The 18,004-nt window shown below is 40.5% G+C and overlaps 1 long non-coding RNA gene across 2 annotated transcripts; it reads left to right on the top strand.

Moving 5' to 3' along the window:
* Positions 1 to 308: 308 nt before the first annotated feature.
* On the top strand, positions 309 to 16,603 carry LOC148649914 (uncharacterized). Of its 2 annotated transcripts, XR_015925965.1 has the most exons (5): positions 309 to 536; positions 3,427 to 3,643; positions 6,081 to 6,176; positions 9,014 to 9,193; positions 9,757 to 16,603. It is a non-coding gene; the product is annotated as an uncharacterized LOC148649914 (long non-coding RNA). The 2 variants fall into 2 exon arrangements; XR_015925964.1 differs by lacking the exon at positions 3,427 to 3,643.
* The last annotated feature ends 1,401 nt before the right edge of the window (positions 16,604 to 18,004 follow it).

Raw genomic sequence — 18,004 nt, 5'->3', positions numbered from 1 at the left:
AATAAGCAAGTTTGTGATAATTGGTGCATGGATTTTTTCTATATTCTGAAAAATGAACAAAAAACTGTGCATTTCCTATTTCCTTTCCTATTTCCAATTTAGTATTATATTAGCTATGTAGGGTGATTAATGTGGACCAGTGACATACCCAGGATTTTGGCTGAGGGGGGCGGTATAGATTTGTTGCAGAATAATAACAATATAGGAGAGGATTTCTTTAAATAAATTACACCACATGCTTGAAAGAACCACAATGCTGTGTTGTTAACCTGAAGGCCTGACCCACTTCCTCATTTTCAGCAGACAGGAACCAGAGCAGTGGGGTTAAAATCTGTACCATCGCTCTTTGCTTCGGCTTCACACGGGAGACAAGTCACAGTTGACTCCTTAATTTGATCTTGCTTTTTCAGAAAGAGGGAGCTGCGATCTGAAAAGAGAGAGCTTTTTTATCCGTGTGAGGAAAATGGGCCAAAACAGTATATGGGTTTTTTTAAAGCAAAGCTTAAAAACCAAGAAGAAGGCTGGAAGTCTGTTTGGTATGTGAGCTTGTATTTATTTAATTTATCTTTTGTTCAGTTTGTCCCATTTGGGGAATTTTTTGCTTTAATGGTTTATTTGATTCTAATGAAAGTAACATTTAAAGACAAAAATGGTGTATCGAGCAGCGGGAAATTCTTGAGCTTTAATGCAAAGGTATAGCACACGTGTATAAATAATGCAGAAAAATAAGTCACATATTTATTTAATTGAATCAGTCAGAATTTATTTGTGCAGTAAGATTGATTGTTTGAAGTTACGAATTACGAGTGCGTTATTATTAACGTGCCAAGATGGTTCACACTAAGTGGGTCTAATTGCCCTTTTGCTTCCACATAATTACATGTTATTTTTTATTATTAATAACGATATAATTTCGATGTTATGTTCTGTCAAATCATTCTATTTAATGACTTTAAAAAGTAGAAGTAATGCGAGGATAAAAAAGAAGGCAGATGGATTTACATTGATTTGACTTAATTATAGCAGAAGGAATAAAAAAAAAGATTGAGCTTTTGAGAACCATAATCTATCAATTCAGAACATGCCCAAACTGTTTTTGGTTTTCATCTGTCCAAGTTAAACTTTTGTTACATGGAAAACAGTACACCCAGGCCGTCTGTCAGGGTGAGCTTTTGAGAGCTGAGCAGATTTCCTAACTCTTCGTGAGTCTGTGAACTCATCGGAGTGTACATCACACCTCAGTTCTGGCAGTCAAAATGAGCAACAAAAGGTTAGTGTTAAGCATTTTCAATGTGGATACTGAGCTCAGCTATAGTCCTGAAATGATGACAAATTCTTTTAATGTATAAGATTCATCTACCCAGCACTGAGTGATGAAAACCCATCACTGCCACTCATGACATGCACATATGGCAGCCTTTGCAGACGAATTGTCAGAGCTTGTTCACATTCTCATGACAAGCGACCCATCCTGACTGCCTGTGAACAATATGTTCCTCGTACAATTCGCAGGCAAACGTACATTGTGCGGTTGTAGACACATTTGTCTCACTAGCATTGAACTCCTTTTTGGACTTATTCAATGTGGCATCGGTGTTACGAAAATGTAGTACTTGGATTGAGAACTCTATATAAATAACAGCCCCAGATGGAGCATGACTGGAGCCAGCACTGAAGATCAGGAGCACTTTCCAGATTCCTATGATAATAAGTCTTAAAGTGGATTGGCCTCATGGAATTAGAAGTCTAATACAAGGTTTAGAAATCCTGAAGCTGAGCAAACACTGTTAATTTATGGGGAATTGAGTTAAAAAGGTTTAAAGGACATTCTGTTAATACATCTTTGGAATTCACAGACAATTTCTTGTCAGAATGTCAAAGAGTAGCTCCTGTGGTTCCACAGATGTTAGGAATTCATGCAGTAATTCATTGTCTTTATGACAGCGGGTATATTTTATTCTTCTGTTTGCATTACAGTTCCAAATTGAAAATAACTGCCCTTATTCAGTGTTGAATGATAATTACCGGCGACAAACCATGCCTGCAAACAAGCATCCAATGCAAGCTTAAAAAATGCCTTCAGGATTTTGTGTACTTCCTCTGCATCATAACAGATCATACTCTTGGGCAACAGATAAGGTGACAGTATTGAGAATAAAGGTATTCTAGTTCATTTGTTCATCCATCCATTTTCTAAACTGCTATGTCCACTAAAGGGTTGCGCTGGATCCAGGGTCCAGTCTGGAAAGCAACAGGTACAGAGCAGGATACATTCTGGACAGGATGCCAGTCCATCACAGTCATTCGTTCATGTTGTATATTTTGAAGTGTGGACATAAAGCTCATAGTCAAGTGAATAGGACATGAGTCATTGAGAGGAAGGAGATGGATAAAAGCCAACAGCCTTGTGAAATCAAGGCTCTAAGATTCATCTGAAAGAAATTTTCCAGCCTTTGGCTCTGAACACCTTGTTATACAGCAAACAGAAAACCATTTGCTTAATTACCCATTCCACAGTGTGCTTTACATCAGTTACAACATATTGGAAACACTGTCTGCTCAGGAATACCCAGAAAAAACATGCTCAGTCATTTCTGAGACTCGAGAATCTCTAAATGTATAAAAAAATTGTAAGCATTATAACTATATCCTATAACCTGCCAAATAACAAAGCAGACCAGTATTTATTAACCAGTGTTAATGGTCATTTTGTATATTTGGTATCTATCTACTAAAAGGAACTCACCCTTCATAACCTTAGGGTGTATGTTAAAAACATGCAGCTGCAATTAATTATGGATCTTAATAGTAATTAGCTCCCCTCTGTTCAAGATGGACAGGAGATGAAATTTTTATATATTTAACCAGCATTGCAGTATATATCATCCATGTGTCACACCTACTTTTGACCTGTGAAATGAGTATTTCACAAGAAACCCATTCTAATGACACTGACTGCTTATTTTAAATTTATAAGCACAAAGTGGAAGATAAGTAAGTTTAATCAGTTCTTCAGTGTAGCCTAGGCAAAGAGGTCCCTTTGCTAATTCATATTTACATTCCTATCCTATCTATCTCTATTTTGTTCATCCGGAAAACTGAAATGAGGTTAAAAAAAAAACTACTTTGAAAACAAGAGGTGGTAGTGGTGGAAACAAACAAAGTCTGACCTCCAAAGGTGAACTACAGTAATGGTATGCCAAGCATGCTGGCAGCACTCTATTTAAATAATAGATTTACTTGCAGTTCATTTATCCTTGGAACAAGAGTAGCAGCCTTTGATACCATTTATCTCACACTGTCAGAGTACATAGTGTTCATACACCTGCCAGAGCAACATGATCTTATCTATCATGGGGTCATTATTATTATTATTATTAGCACCCATCTATTCATCCATTTTCTAATTTCTGCTTTATCCCATAGAGGGTCACAGGGCAGCTGGAACCCATCCCACCAAGCAAAGGGCACCAGGCGGGGTACACTCTAGACGGGACACCAGTTCATTGCGGGACACTCACGCCAATTTTCCCAGAAGCCAGCTGACCCTCCAGTATGTCTTGGGACTGTGGGAGGAAACTGGAACAGCCAGAGGACCTCAGACTTTACAAACACGTTGAACCCAGGGCCGCGGTGCTGCGAGGTAGCGCTGCTAACCACTGCGCCACTGTGCCCGCCTTATTAACTTCCAAGGCTTGGCACTTCTCTTTTTTGGCCTGCGATTCAAACAGTCGTTATAGCAGGGAGTGAGTCCCCAGTGGTCTGTGCAAGAGGCTAGAAACAACCCACTAGGACCACAAACAGTGCGGCTGTGAATTTGGCACTGCTTTGATTGTCCTAAGTTGCTAGTTTCTTGTTTTTTGTGTTTGCTTGTTTTTTAAACTGTTCCGCTCTGCCACTTCCCTCCTCTCCCACAGGCACTGCGCTCCAGCACTGTCTTCGTGCCCTAAAGGCCTCCGGCAGGCGTGTCTTTGCCTTCTTGGGGACTGGGTTTCAGACGATGAACAGAAAGATGCAGCAGGCCTAAAAGGCTGCAAAAGACTGCACCTTCCAGCACAGAGACGTGCAGCTTATCAAATTAGATCTGATAACGCCACGCCATTCAAAAGAGCAACGGGAGAAAACGTTGTCACTGGGGGTGGGGGGTGGGGGGGCTCTACATAATGTGTCCTTGGGATCAATTAGCGGCGGCCAGGGACTGAAAAGAAGGAAGTTTTTTTTTTTTTCCAGCACTACTATGTAGGTCAGGGAATAATGGCGTGGTAAGATGCAAGGTGTAATGTGTAAACCCACAACAATAACACTTCACTGCCATGTGCATAGGGAAGAATGTTATTGCTCACCTAAAAAATACAGCACATTCGAATTGCTTAAGGGAAGATACAAATGCAAATATAGTACCGCACTGCTGTGCAGAGGTCTTAGGCATTTTAGATTAGATATTGTGCATTGTTCAGCACTTCAGTGTTTTTCCTCCTTTATACAGAAACATAATTCCAACTGGATTTCCTGGATTCATTTTTTTTTTTACTCTAACAATCCCACAAGCTCTGTGCTTTATAATACCGATGGTACCCTTTTAGCTTTCTAGATGTGTAGAGAGGAACAAACCGTGTTTAAGATGGAGAGCACCTGACAGCAAGTTGAATGGGATTGACTGATTAATGTGATGGATTAGTTACAACGCCCCTCCAGGGCTGCTCTTGTGCTCTTACCTTGAGTTGCTGCAATCAGGTTTTTGAAGATTCTGATCAATGTGAATTAAAGATTGAAAAATGATACACTTGGTTCCTTCTCATCCAAACTAAGCTGCCTTAATAACGGCCGGAGTTGTTGTAATAGCAAAAAACACGAAAGAATGCTTTCAATAAACTGCTGACGCTCGTAGCATACATATAGTACATGTAACTCCTGATGTGTCCAAGGCCTTAGTACAACAATCTATATAAATGGATATAAGTCATGCAAATATATGTATGCATATATATATATACTGCATATACAACATACTGTATACAATATATTTATATGTTTATATATATATAATGTGTTTTAGAATTTACATGATTAATTATCCCAATTTGTATCCAGCTGAATGATTTATCCATAAAGCACAAAGCTAATTTAATAAAAGGGGATGAAAATTGAGTTTGTGAAAATACAACATGCACTGAAATCCCAAAGGAATCAGAGTTTCTTCAGCGCCAAACCTCTCCCGAGCCCACAGCACATTCACTCAGTAATCAGCATTTGTATCAGTACTTACTGTACATCAGTGCTGTTGAAAACCAAATAGCAGAGAGCATTTATTGGAAAAATACTGCCAGTGAGATTATATGCCCCCAAAGGATATAAAATTATCTTATATACAGTAATTATATATAAGGATATAAAATTGAGACACCCTTAAAGCAATCTGGACTACCTGGGACAAAGCAGGGCAGTTGAGGTGCGTAGTATGATCCAATGACTGGGGTGATCAGAGGACCAGTAGACATAATTAAATGTAAAAAAATATAACAGCTGGCATTGAATTTAAGTTTTAGTTGTGCTTTTGATGTCACCATTCTTTGTGCAGGAGTCAGACCTTCATTCACAGGAATCAAACGTCATTTATATCCATATAGGATTTAATGTCACAGAGGACAATGGCTATGGAAAAGAGTAATATAATGTTTGAAGTGATCTATACAGGTATGTCTTTAAAGAGACACAGGCATAAGCGTTAGCAACCTCCATCTCCATCAAGGTCAGTCACTAATTGATTTATTGTAATAAATACGTTTGTAAAACTATACTTATTTTACAGCAAAACCTCTTCTATGGACCAGCATGGTGGAGCTATGCACTGGGGTCATAGGTGCTATTCCGGACCCAATTGAGCTACCAGTATGTTTTTGGACTGTGGAAGGAAACATCAGGGAGATAGGAAGGTGAAAATCTGCAGAGTAAATTCCTGCATTGCAGCCTGGAATGTCTTCAATGGATGCAGGTCCTGAGGATTAAACCACTTCCGGTTTTAATAACTTCAGTGAGCTAAGTATTTGGATTAGGACTAATGAAATTACTTGTGTTTTCAGCTCTCACTCAGATGCCAATTGAAAAGCAGCTGTAAAGCTCTTAAGACTGGAGCCCTGGAGAACTGGAGCTGCCCATCGCTGTTACAGAGAATTGGAGTAAGGACTGATGCATTTCCATATGCTTGCAGTTGCAGCAGAGAGACACCTGAGCATTGACTGCTACTGACAGGAATTTCTGGGATGCTGAGGGAGAGTCTAATATTACACAGTATCCACAATCACATCAAAGCAGGAAACCAGAGCACCCAGGGGATACCTACTGTATGCGAGCCTGGGAAGAACATACAAACTCCACATAGATAGCACCCCAAGTCCTGAATTGAACCCAGAGCCTAGGGTTGAAAGGCAGCAACACTAACCACTGTGGTGCCCATGTAATATCCCTGTATTTAATAATGCTAAAATATATTTACATACTTTGACAAATCAGCATATAATACCTAACTTTCATTTCAGAGCCTGCCTTCTTATCAGTGTGTGAACACCCGACACACTGTATTTCAGTAGTAACTGAGAGAGAGCTTGTGTTCACATGGGCCATGGAAAAATCCTTAAGGGGGTGCTCCTTTTGTCCTGTTTTTCTGACCGGCAATACAAATCCACAAATTTTTGGTGTTCAAATATAAAGAATCATTTCGTTCAGAATAAACTTTAAAGTCAAATCCCTCAGATACAGAGTTTTTTCGTACTGAGTGACACAGTGTGCAGGTGGAATTTGCTTCAATGCTGCAAGCAAGAATTCTTATGCCACTGTGCAAGCTATACATACAAATGTGCAAACATAGCAATATGAACTAAATCATACAAAAGGATTACAACTAGTTCTTTCAAAAGAGGCCTACAATTGTACGCAACATTGCATTACAATATACAGGCATTTAAAAAAATATTACACATCCTGGCAGCTAGTTACAGACGGCTATTGATAGAATTGCCAAAGGTTTGTGATTTTCACTTTGCATGTATTTCTCAGCTGAATGGTCAGACCTTTCACAGAGACAGAAAGGGAGTTCCGGTGGAGAGTACAGTTTTTAGCATCTGTCTCTCAAGTTTAGTACCTCCTGAAAGTGCAGAGCTGATGTCAGAGCAACACAGGCATCACTCCTCATTCCATTTAGATGGTGGTTCCCCTACAAATGACCTTTTTCCCTCTGTTGCTGCCTGCAGTGAATATTTTAATCATTGTGGAAGATATCATTTACGTCCTTTGGAACACAAAAACCTGGATTTTGCTCCAGCTGTGTTCAATTACTTAATTTGAACCTTAAACTGAGCTAATGATTTTTTTGGCAGTAGTAGACCACAACAATACTCCATAGACTCCTTGTTTTCACTCCACTTAGGCTCTGCCGTACTGCTCTGAGCTATTATGTCATTAAATTATTTTTTAGTGTAACGCGCTGGGAGTCAGTAAAATAGCAAGCAAAATGTATTGCCATCACAACCTTGAAGAGTTTTGTGCACTTGCCTTTTTCATTTAAATACATAGCAAGCCCAGCAAGAGTGGGCCATACAGTGGTTCTTGCTCCTTTTAGAGCTAATATCTATCCATCCAATCTCATCCAGCATTTCTTAGACAGATTATACAACACTTTGCTTTGAGCCATGCCTCCTGTTTATACTGAGCTTAGCACTTTCATTGAATTGTCACTTATAGGTCTTGCCAGTTTTTTCCTCTGAAATTCTAGCTACTTTAACTTTATCTTAGATACTTTTAATTAAACAGCCTTTTCAGGCTCTAGGAAAATCCAACACGGTCTGATTTAGCCCAAGCTCTGCTCAGTTATGGGCTTTGCTCAGCCCTCTCCATGAGGGAATAGAAAGGAAAACTGAAAGACTGTGCTCACAGGAAACAGTTATTTAACCTCTGCCTTAGCCAACCTGTCCTGGACCAAATGCTCTGCTCTGCCTTTACCCTTAATATCACCATTATGTATTACAAAAGGACTACAGATTAGCTTAATCTATTCAATCCTATCCACGGCTTCCAATTCAGGGTAGCAGAGGAGCCAAAGTCTGTCTCAGCAAGCATCAGGCGCAAGGCAGGGTATAACTGTCACGATCGCTACTCCTCCACTTAAGGGCACTCCAGCCCTTCCTTGTTCTGCCCCATTACCCGCACCTGTTCCTTATTCCAGCCCCTCTTCAGTTCCCCCTTAAAAGCCAGATGCAGACGTCACTCGAGGCTCTTCACTGAATCCCGTTTCGTGAGAGCCCGGGTCCTGCTGCGTCTGGCTCCGTTAAGGTTTTAACTTTCCGTTCCTGATCCCCCCCACCGGTCCCGACCCGGTTCCTGGTTTTTAATCCCCTGGATGGATTGCCTGGCCATGGATTTATGCTTCTGTTTTGGTTTCCCGTTTGGACTTTGTCTTGGATCGTTCGCCCCGGACTCACTTCCCCTGGACACCTGCACGCCTAGGACATGCTCCCCTGTCTCCATACCCATCTCCTGCATGACTTTTTCCTAGTGTTTCCTCACTATTTCGGATTGTGTCGTCTGCATAGGGCCCGGAAAGAACTGTTCGTGACAATAACCTGGATGGGACACTAGTCCATTGCAATGCAGACACGCAGGGACACACCAGGCCCAGTTTTCCTAGAAGTCAATTAACCTACTGGTACATTTTGGTATTTTCAGAGGAAACCGGAGTACCTGGAGGAAACCCACACAAACACACGGGGAACATACAAATTCCACATAGATAGCATGCCAGGTATGGAATTGAACTGGAATTGGGCCCCAGTGCTGCAAGGCTGTGCCACCCAAGTAGAGTAATACACACAGCAATTATAAGGGAATAATAGGAAGCTAAAACTAGCCAATCATCTAGTGGATTCCACATGAATATAAAGGCTTTTATCTGCGGAATACGCTGCTCACCTCTTCAATCTGAGATGAGTTTGTACTGTATTACTTTTGTTGTTCTTCACAGGGTTGTTTATGTGAGCAAACCCAAGATTGAAACCACAGCCCCAGGCGCAACACACACTATCTGATCCATCCATCCCAGAAATGCACTACGCCTGCTGTGTCCACAAGACCTGTCTCCATCTGTAGTAGATTTGGGGGGAATGCTATTGAACGGCCAATCGAAGTGACTTCATGATAACAGGTTTGTGTTACGCTATAACCCCCGTAACCTTTGCATTGGATACACAGTCAACACAGTAATGTTTAGATGCTCAAAGAACTAAAGAGAAACAGATTTACAATTAGCAAATCATTTGGAAAGTGTACATTTTTCTGCCAGTGTGTCACTATCTCCCATTTTAGAATTCATCAGGCCACTAGCGATGCGCAAGTATTATTTTATAGTGTTACTGAAAACATGTTAAAAATTGTTGCAAGGTGTCATAAAGAATGAACATCCTAGAATGACTCAGAGGCAAGGCTGGTGTCATGTTGCCCAACACTACGTTGCCTGTCAAAAAATACACTGAATTACATAGTGTGGATCAGACCGAGGGTCAGGATAATGTGTGTATTAGTGAAGGCACCTGAGGCTACATACATCGGGGAAAGAGGAAGGCGAAAATCTGCAGAGTAAATTCCTGCATTGCAGACTGGAATGTCTTCAAGGGATGCAGGTCCTGAGGATTAATCCACTTCTGGTTTTAATAACTTCAGTGAGCTAAGTATTTGGATTAGGACTAATGAAATTACTTGTGTTTTCAGCTCTCACTCAGATGCCAATTGAAAAGCCGCTGTAAAGCTCTTAAGACTGGAGCCCTGGAGAACTGGAGCTGCCCATCGCTGTTACAGAGAATTGGAGTAAGGACTGATGCATTTCCATATGCTACAGACAGGAATCTCTGGGATGCTGAAAGAGAGTCTAACATTAGACAGTATCTACAGTCACATCAAAATAGCATAGCACACACTTCTAACATGGGCAAACAAGTCTGGACATGGACTGTTCACAGTTTCTTGATGTTGCAATAGAGTCCCGTCTTCAGATTTACAGAATTGAAAGACGCCTGGTCAATTACATAACCTGATTGATAAAACCTGACTGAAGCTATTGTCATGTCGTTGGCAGTGTGTCAACTGATTATTGACAGAATATCTTAGACACAAGTGCACAGTATTAACCAAACAGAATTCACTTAATGGACCAAAAATATATGTATTTCTTGTGTCAGATCAGATTTTAATCTTTGACAAATCCATCACGAGTGCCTGATACAGAGTGAGGCCAGATGTTTACAGCAGAGCTGTGTAAGGGGGCAGAAGCTCTGGCTAATTTATGAACTTTGAATTCTGTGGCCTTGAGCTGACATGTCCTTACAGCCTACCCTGCAGCTATATCATTGAGCGATGCAAATATTGTAGCTATATTCATTTGCACCTCTACAGTTTTACCTTGTAGTCTAATGTTAGTGTATGGTTTACATGGTTTCTCAATAACATTTTTCATCTACTACTTAAAAAAAGCTCTCTAGATAAAATAAGCAGGCATTATTTATTGAACATTCGGTGCATTTATAGAGTGCATGTGTTTATTTTACAAAAAAAAATAATTGTATTGCAAGTAGTTGTTCAATTAAAATGTCTGTGTGTGTGTTTGTCCGTAATTCACTGTTACCGTGCTCAGTATCTTAGAGTTATGTGTCACTGCTCATTCAGTGAAATTACAATACAGAGAGAGGAGCTCATAAGAACTGAAACTGGATGCAGACCAAATGGTTTTTAGTGCTGAGTTTATTTAGTTTTTATTTATTTGTCCCATCCAGCTAAATGCTAACCGCTTCATCCAATTCAGGGTTACAGGGTAGCAGGAGCCTATCTCAGCAAGCAATGAGCACAAGGCAAGATACACTCTTGACGGAAAGCCAGTCCATCGCAGGGACAGGGACAAACACACTCACACCTAGGGCCAACTTGTTCAGAAGCCAATTAACCTACCAGTATGTCTCTGAATTGTGGAAAGAGGAAACCCAAGGGAACACAGAGCGGACATACAAATTCCATGCAGAGAACACCCCAGGTCCAGAATTGTACCCAGGGTCCCATCGTTGCCACCCATATTTATGTGTTCTGTTTCTGTTTATTTTTGAAGAGCCACAGAATAGAGATGCCAGAACAGGCATTTCTGGACAAAAAGTATTCTATTTTACGGTAGTTTGTGTAGGTCCAGAGAGGCCTGACAAACCACAGGAGTCTCTGTCTACTTGAAAGCCAACAAAAGGGTATTCCCCCACCTCACCCAGGTCAGTTGTGTGACTGAACTTGTGGTTTGGCCTGAACTCGTGACATCTGGACCACAGAGCTCAGCCTGCATTCCAGGCAAGAGAAGAACTGGGCTGTGTGGCTGGATCATACAGACCCCTTCTCTATTATTGGATTGGAAAAGCCAGATGATGATGGGAAGCATATGGTAGTAATAGTATGGAAAGACATGATGATATGACTAAAGGAAGCCCATTTAGCTTAAGCTCAAGCCCTTTCCGAGGCCTCTACTGTCTATACTTCCCAAGATAATACAAAATGTTTAAGGACACTTCATTTCAGACAGAAACTGCCTCTGAAGGGCACTGACTCAAAGAGTAAAGCATGGCTCCACTAAGCAGACATCTAAAACAGCACAATTAATGAAAGAAATGTTAAATAGTAATTAAAGCTGTTTTCCCCATATCTAAGGGAAATTCCAATTGGAAAAACTGCACTGATTCTGATCTCAGGCTGGACCCTTTCAATTGCCCCTTGCTTTGCAGAGGATTATGGATAGGAGCTAGTGCTGATGTACCACCCAGTTAGAAATGGAAAAAAAATACGCCAACATGACAATTGGCTTTTTTTTGGCAACGGGGGAGGGGGTGGGGGGACTGTGATTGCGCCTGACAGAGCATGAGCATGAGAAACATCCCCTCCTTCCCCGATACGCAGGATATCAGTTCAGTAGGTCAATAATTGTGCAGTTGAGCATGAAGAAGCAGATGTGAGATGGTCGTCCATGGATCTCCCTCTGACTACACTGCTTCCCAGTCCGCTAGCCAGGCTGTTCCTCGCCCCATTGCTCGCGTTATTCCCAGAAGCAACTCACACTGCACAAGGCGCTGGATTAAGAGCAACTGCCCCCAGCTGCCCCAGAACTCTCACTTGTACTTCAGTCCCCATTACAAAACAAAAAATGCTCATGTTGTCCTTGCTTTAGGTGTTACAAACAGCTTCCAAGACCTAGAGAATTAATTACCAATGATCAGTGCTGCCATGTGCTATATCCTTTGTAAGAAAAATATTTGTGGTAAAGGCCGTTGAAACTTTATGATAAAAATAGAAAGAGAACTGCATTTTTCCTCTAAAATTCATATACACGTTAGATCTTAGAAGAGAGTTATATGGACTATATTACACTGGTCCCTACATTCCCTGCTGGAAAATCAGTGGGCAAATTGCCCATTTGAAATTAATTACATGAGAATTTGCTCTCTGATTGCCAGCAGGGAAAATTGGGCCCTTCAGCTTTTATTTTGTTATGTATTAGAGAAATAATCTACACTTACTGGGGTGTTGATGATGTGAAGTGGCAATGTTCTTAACGTGACACTGATGCTGCATCAGTGTAATTACAAGAACAGGGTACTGGTGAAGTTATTTCATGTATGCAGGTGATAATAAGACCCAAACTGTTAACAAATACATTAACAGAACTGTGTCGTCAAAGTGGGTCACAGCAAGCACACTCCAGCTGAAGTCTTTGCTACCAGGGGGTGTGTCCATGGAGAGTGGAGAGTCATACACTGACAGGCTGAAAGAACTCAATCTTTTTAGTCTGGAAGAGGCAAGACTACGAGGGGACCTTAAACAGCTTGGCAGTCAACCCAGTGGACTTGTTCACAATCAGCAGGGAAACATGAACCAGAGGACACAAGTGAAAACTAGGTGGATGTGCATTTACAACCAAGAACAGGAGACAAGCCTTTACTCCAAGGGTTGTGGGAGTATGGAACAAGTTACTCAGCCATATTGTTCAGGCCAATGCCTTGGCTTCAGAAATATATAAACAATATATTTGGATCAGCAAAAAGCTATTACCGACCACTTGTGCCAAATGGGACAGAAGACCTTTAGTTTGTCAGGCTCTGAGGGGAAGCAGCAGCACATTATTAGTAGTGCCCCCTGGTTGTACAATCTCACAACCCTGGCAACATGAGCTAGTTGGCACTGAGCCTGTTACAGAAGTGACATCACCCCCTTGAAACCTAAATTGAATTCTCCCACAGCCGAAGACCTGGTCTTTTGAGAGACGTATTGGAATTTGCCACTGGCAGAGCACTCTGTTAGTGCTCTGAGCCTGCTAGCAACCTGATCAAATCCCTGCAGGGGCAGAGCAGAGCTGCACCCATTAGCTTAACACAGCAGCGAGCAAATGTGCACTTGATTCTACTAGCACATGTGTTAGATTTGCCAGCAACACGTTAATGCAGTCACTTCACATGTTCAGAAATACAAGCAAATCAGAACTGGTATTTTCTGTGAAAAGGGGCAAGGAAATGCTTGCTCCACTTTGGACCAAAGATCACTTGGCCGATGTTTGTGCACCTGCCTCTGACTATACTGTACAAGAATAAAGTCATTAGTGGTTTTTAAGCGGCTGACACAGGTTCATTTCTACCCTTTCCTTTGAGAGATCTATCAGCAGAGACTGCAGCACACCCCAAGTTTAAATATGTGCCATCAATTTAGAGCACAGCCGGGATCTGGAGATAAGGATAAAGTAAAAAAAAATCTCAAGATTAAGAAGGTTTCAATTGAGGAATATGAATTGGGAGAGGTTTCATACACTGATGTTACAAAACTGCAAAAGTTTATAATATCCATCATGATCATAGGTATCTAAAATTCAGTTATATACTGTATAAATATTAATAATATTGGCAAATATTATCAACAACACTTCAGGCATGTCATGATCAACAGAATGCACAAGCCATGGTCCCCAAAATAGTTCTGATTGTTTTAGATTTGCATGATTTGTTTTGGATTGATAGGGTCAAGATCCTGCTCTGTGCTCATCTCCGCTCCTTTTGAGCGCCAAATTCCAGCGCTTGCAGTGGCAGCAGTGGGGGCTGGGGCTGGGCAGGACACAGCATGGCTGGTGAAAAACACAGTAAGCCACCCACCCCCCCAAGCAGAATGCATGATATCAGTTCAGTACATCAATAATCAGGCAGTTGAGCATAGAGAAGCAGACACAACATGGTCTTCCCAGGATCCCTGTCTCACAATCAGACGTCCACTCGCCATATCTGAGCTTAACACAATCCCCAGGGTGGATCCTTAGCACTCGGTGATGACTAGCTTTCGTCTCTTAGGCGGATGAAGATTTTCATGCTATCTATAAGAAAATGTCTAAGTTAATTTCGAAAACATGTCTCGGGTACCTGCATTCAGAGATTCAGGTTGAGCCCTATCCAGAGTTGAGTCTGGATTATGCTGTAAGATGTGTAACTGAACACATTGTACTGTAGAAACCAGGGGACTCACAGTAAGAAACATGGCACATATCTATGATAAGCACATGTTTAGGAAAAAATAAAATATAATTCATCACTCCACACGCAAACTTTCCCACCTCTTATATTCAAGGGCTTTGTTGTTAAAGCCTCATTGTGGGATATAAAAAGGAAAACAATAGGTGATCCATTTTCTAAGTGCTTAATTCAATTCAGGGTCACCAGCAGTCCATCACAGGGCAGACATTCAGGCACACAAACATTCACACCTGGGCCAATTTTCTCACGACCCAATTAATCTGCCAGTATGTTTTTGGACTGTGGGAGGAAACCCACATGAACATGGGAAGAACATGCAAGATCCATACAGACAGCACCCCAGGTCAACTGAATGTCAACCTACAATATGTTGGATTTTTGGTTTTGCTTTTAGCTAGTTAGGTCTTACAAAGGTTGTCTATTGCAAAGTGCCAAAAAGCCATTTTTCCAGTACACAGAAAAAAGTAGAATGCAAATGGCTTTTATTACAGTGGATTTATTTAAATAGATTGCCTGTGCAATCATTAAAATAAAGTGGTGTCACTAATTTTTATTTAATTAAATGTCTTCCCAGCAAAAACACCATTAAAAATGTTAGCCTTCTGAATAAAAATTGTACCATCACATTTTAAAGCACTTCATATAAAAACACTTCTTATAGTTCTGGCAAGTGTCTGAAGCACAGCCCATGTTTTGTCATATTTTACCTTCCTAAAAACTCCCAAGGAATTAGATGTGTTTAAGAGAGCCTCTTTCTAGGTAATTGACACTTAGCAAAAATGTAGCATTTCTAATATTTTCAGTTTGGAAGAAATCTTTCTGTTTCTGTGTTCTAAGCTGCTGATGGAAAATCAACATGATGCACTTGCATGTGTATCTTAAAACAATGCCCTGCTGACAATTTTCTGCTAAGGTCATAAGAGAGATTATGAAATCAGACGAGAACTAATTGATCTATATACTCCGTCCATCCATTTCTCAAAAGTATCCAGGTTGTCCACTTCAACAGCACGGCTGGGCTTCTTGTTCCACTCTCTCACCATCATTTGTGTAAAGAAATGCCTTCTGTTCTCAGTTTTCAATGCACATCCATATTGATTCCACTTGTGTCTTCTGATCATGTTTCACCATTTATTCTAAAATGTTGGCTGGGTTGAATTTATTTTATTTGGAAAACATTAATTAAAATAACGTGAAATAGGTTGTTAATGTCTGTGTATAGCTTCAAAAGTACACAGCAAATATTAACTAGGCTTCCTATTATACTGAAAGCATGTCTATAAACATGTATGGGTGCTATCTTATTAAATGAGAGTTACAGCCAAGTTTTCAGATTGTTGGGAATGTTATTTTGAATATACTGTAAGTCTGGCCTTTTATAAGCTTTTCTCGGCTACAGAGCTTATACTCCACACTACACAACAGTAGTCACTCTTTATGGTTATTTACTTTGGATATGTTAACCTTTTTATTCAGCTGGTGGTAGTTTAAGATTTTAAGGCAAAAGCACGACATTCTCCAGTCCGGATTTGTCATACTTTGCAAACATTAATAGATTTTGGAATGTGGACTATGTTTTCTTGTGTACTAATGTACACCACCACAGAAAATGTACCTGCAACTGATTCAGACAATGCTAGAACTATGAAAGCAAATCTTCCGATTTTTAAAATAGAAATGCAGTTCAATTTTAAATCTCTTTGCGTTCAAATCAGAAATAAAAGCAAATCTAACACAGGTAATATACAGTAATAACCCATAAGGCTTTCACAGCACTTCGCCCTGTAAGAGTATTTTCTCTAGTACCAAACAGATTGCAGTCTCTTATCAGTTTTGGAGTGCCATCTACAGGCAAGTTGCAATGCAGCAACAGTTTCTAGATAAATATTTTAATATTTCTTTCCTCTCTTTCATCTGACAGCTTGTATGCCTTTAACCACTGTCACTGAACAAGAACAGAGCACCTAATGATTATGGGAACAGTGTTTATAAAAATATTATCATCCAAATAAAAAAATGTTGGGTCTTCTGAGTGTGTTTTTGTCTCTAGAGAATTTGAGTTTTTGGGACTCTTTTATATACCCTCATTTATAGGCTCGTGATGGGACACAACATGGTGTCTTTATCTTTGTATATTAAGAGAACCAGATGTAGTTTTAATGACTGGGTAACAAAACGAATGAATTCACAAATTGTGAAAGACAAAGACCATTTTGAAAGAAACCATTTTGCTTTGAATAGTCCTCACTAATAAAAATAAACTTTCTTTTGTTTAGCACCTTTAAAAGTATCTTCTCAAAGTTAAAAGTTAAAAAGGAGATGAGTGAACAAAATTTGCACAATTAAGAACAAGTGCTTAGAATGCAGAAGAAGATGCAAGGGGCAGACACAGGACCGAAAAAAGTAAAAGCTTCGCTGAAGAAGCAGGTTTTGATTTGAAATGCTCAGGGAAGGTGACTGATCTCCTTGGGGACAGAATTCTAGAGCTCTGGGGCATAACAAGAGCACCCCCTGTCACCCATAGTACTGTGTGTAGACAAGCTTGGGGGACAAACAGGAGACCAGAGTCAGACGCATGAAGTTTGCAAGGTGGGAAGTCAGAAGATAATGAGTCAGATCGGTACTAAGGTGCCAAGCCATGACTTCCCCGGCTGCAAGACAAAAATATTCCATGCATATCCACTTACATGACAAAGGCAAACTGGAAACGTAATAAAAACAACCGTGTTTTGAAAGCCTGAATTATTTCATACTGTAAAGGGTTTGTTGCCTTCAATGGTCGCAGTAAATGATTTATAAGCCCCTGTTTATTATTTACTGTTTACGTAATGAAGCACACGGGTTCAGAGAGCGACACTTCACACTCCACACTCGGAACAAGAGAGGAAAAAGCTGCTGTATATGTAACAGCGCGCTTTTCAAACTCACACTCAGTGGCCCGCAAAACCACTTCGGCTCTGTGTTGTGCAAATCCGTGTCTGCACACCCTAGCTAGACAAAGGAAGGCGTTAAATATTAATGCCACAGTTAACCTTTCAACAGTTTTCACTTTGGCTGCTTTCAAGACCTTTCAAAGCCTTTCTGCGGAAGCAAGCAAACAATAACAATTGTCAAAAAATGAGGGCCTTGTGCTCCTCACTCTGGACTTGCTGTACTCAGGTTCCAGGCTTCAGTGGCCTTCTGCTTTATTATAATTTGACTGCATAACTTTGTCTTTTTCAGCTGGAACCTCCTGAGCTTCATTTCTAACACATATGCACAAAATATGACAGGCGCAATTAGTAAACCAATGTGAGGCGTTAAGTAACACCCACGGTGTTGTTGTAGGATTAATTAATTCACTATAATGCTTTGTGCCAGCTAAAATAGTCAAGAGCCAAAATGATGAAAGCAATCTGGGACCACTACTATGTACACTGAAGGGTGAA

This window comes from Lepisosteus platostomus, chromosome 13 (genome assembly GCF_059453375.1).
Source record: "Lepisosteus platostomus isolate fLepPlt1 chromosome 13, fLepPlt1.hap1, whole genome shotgun sequence".
Taxonomy (NCBI): Eukaryota; Metazoa; Chordata; class Actinopteri; order Semionotiformes; family Lepisosteidae; genus Lepisosteus; species Lepisosteus platostomus.
The sequence above is the reverse complement of the archived record's forward strand: the minus strand, read 5'-3'. Positions and strand labels throughout refer to the sequence as shown.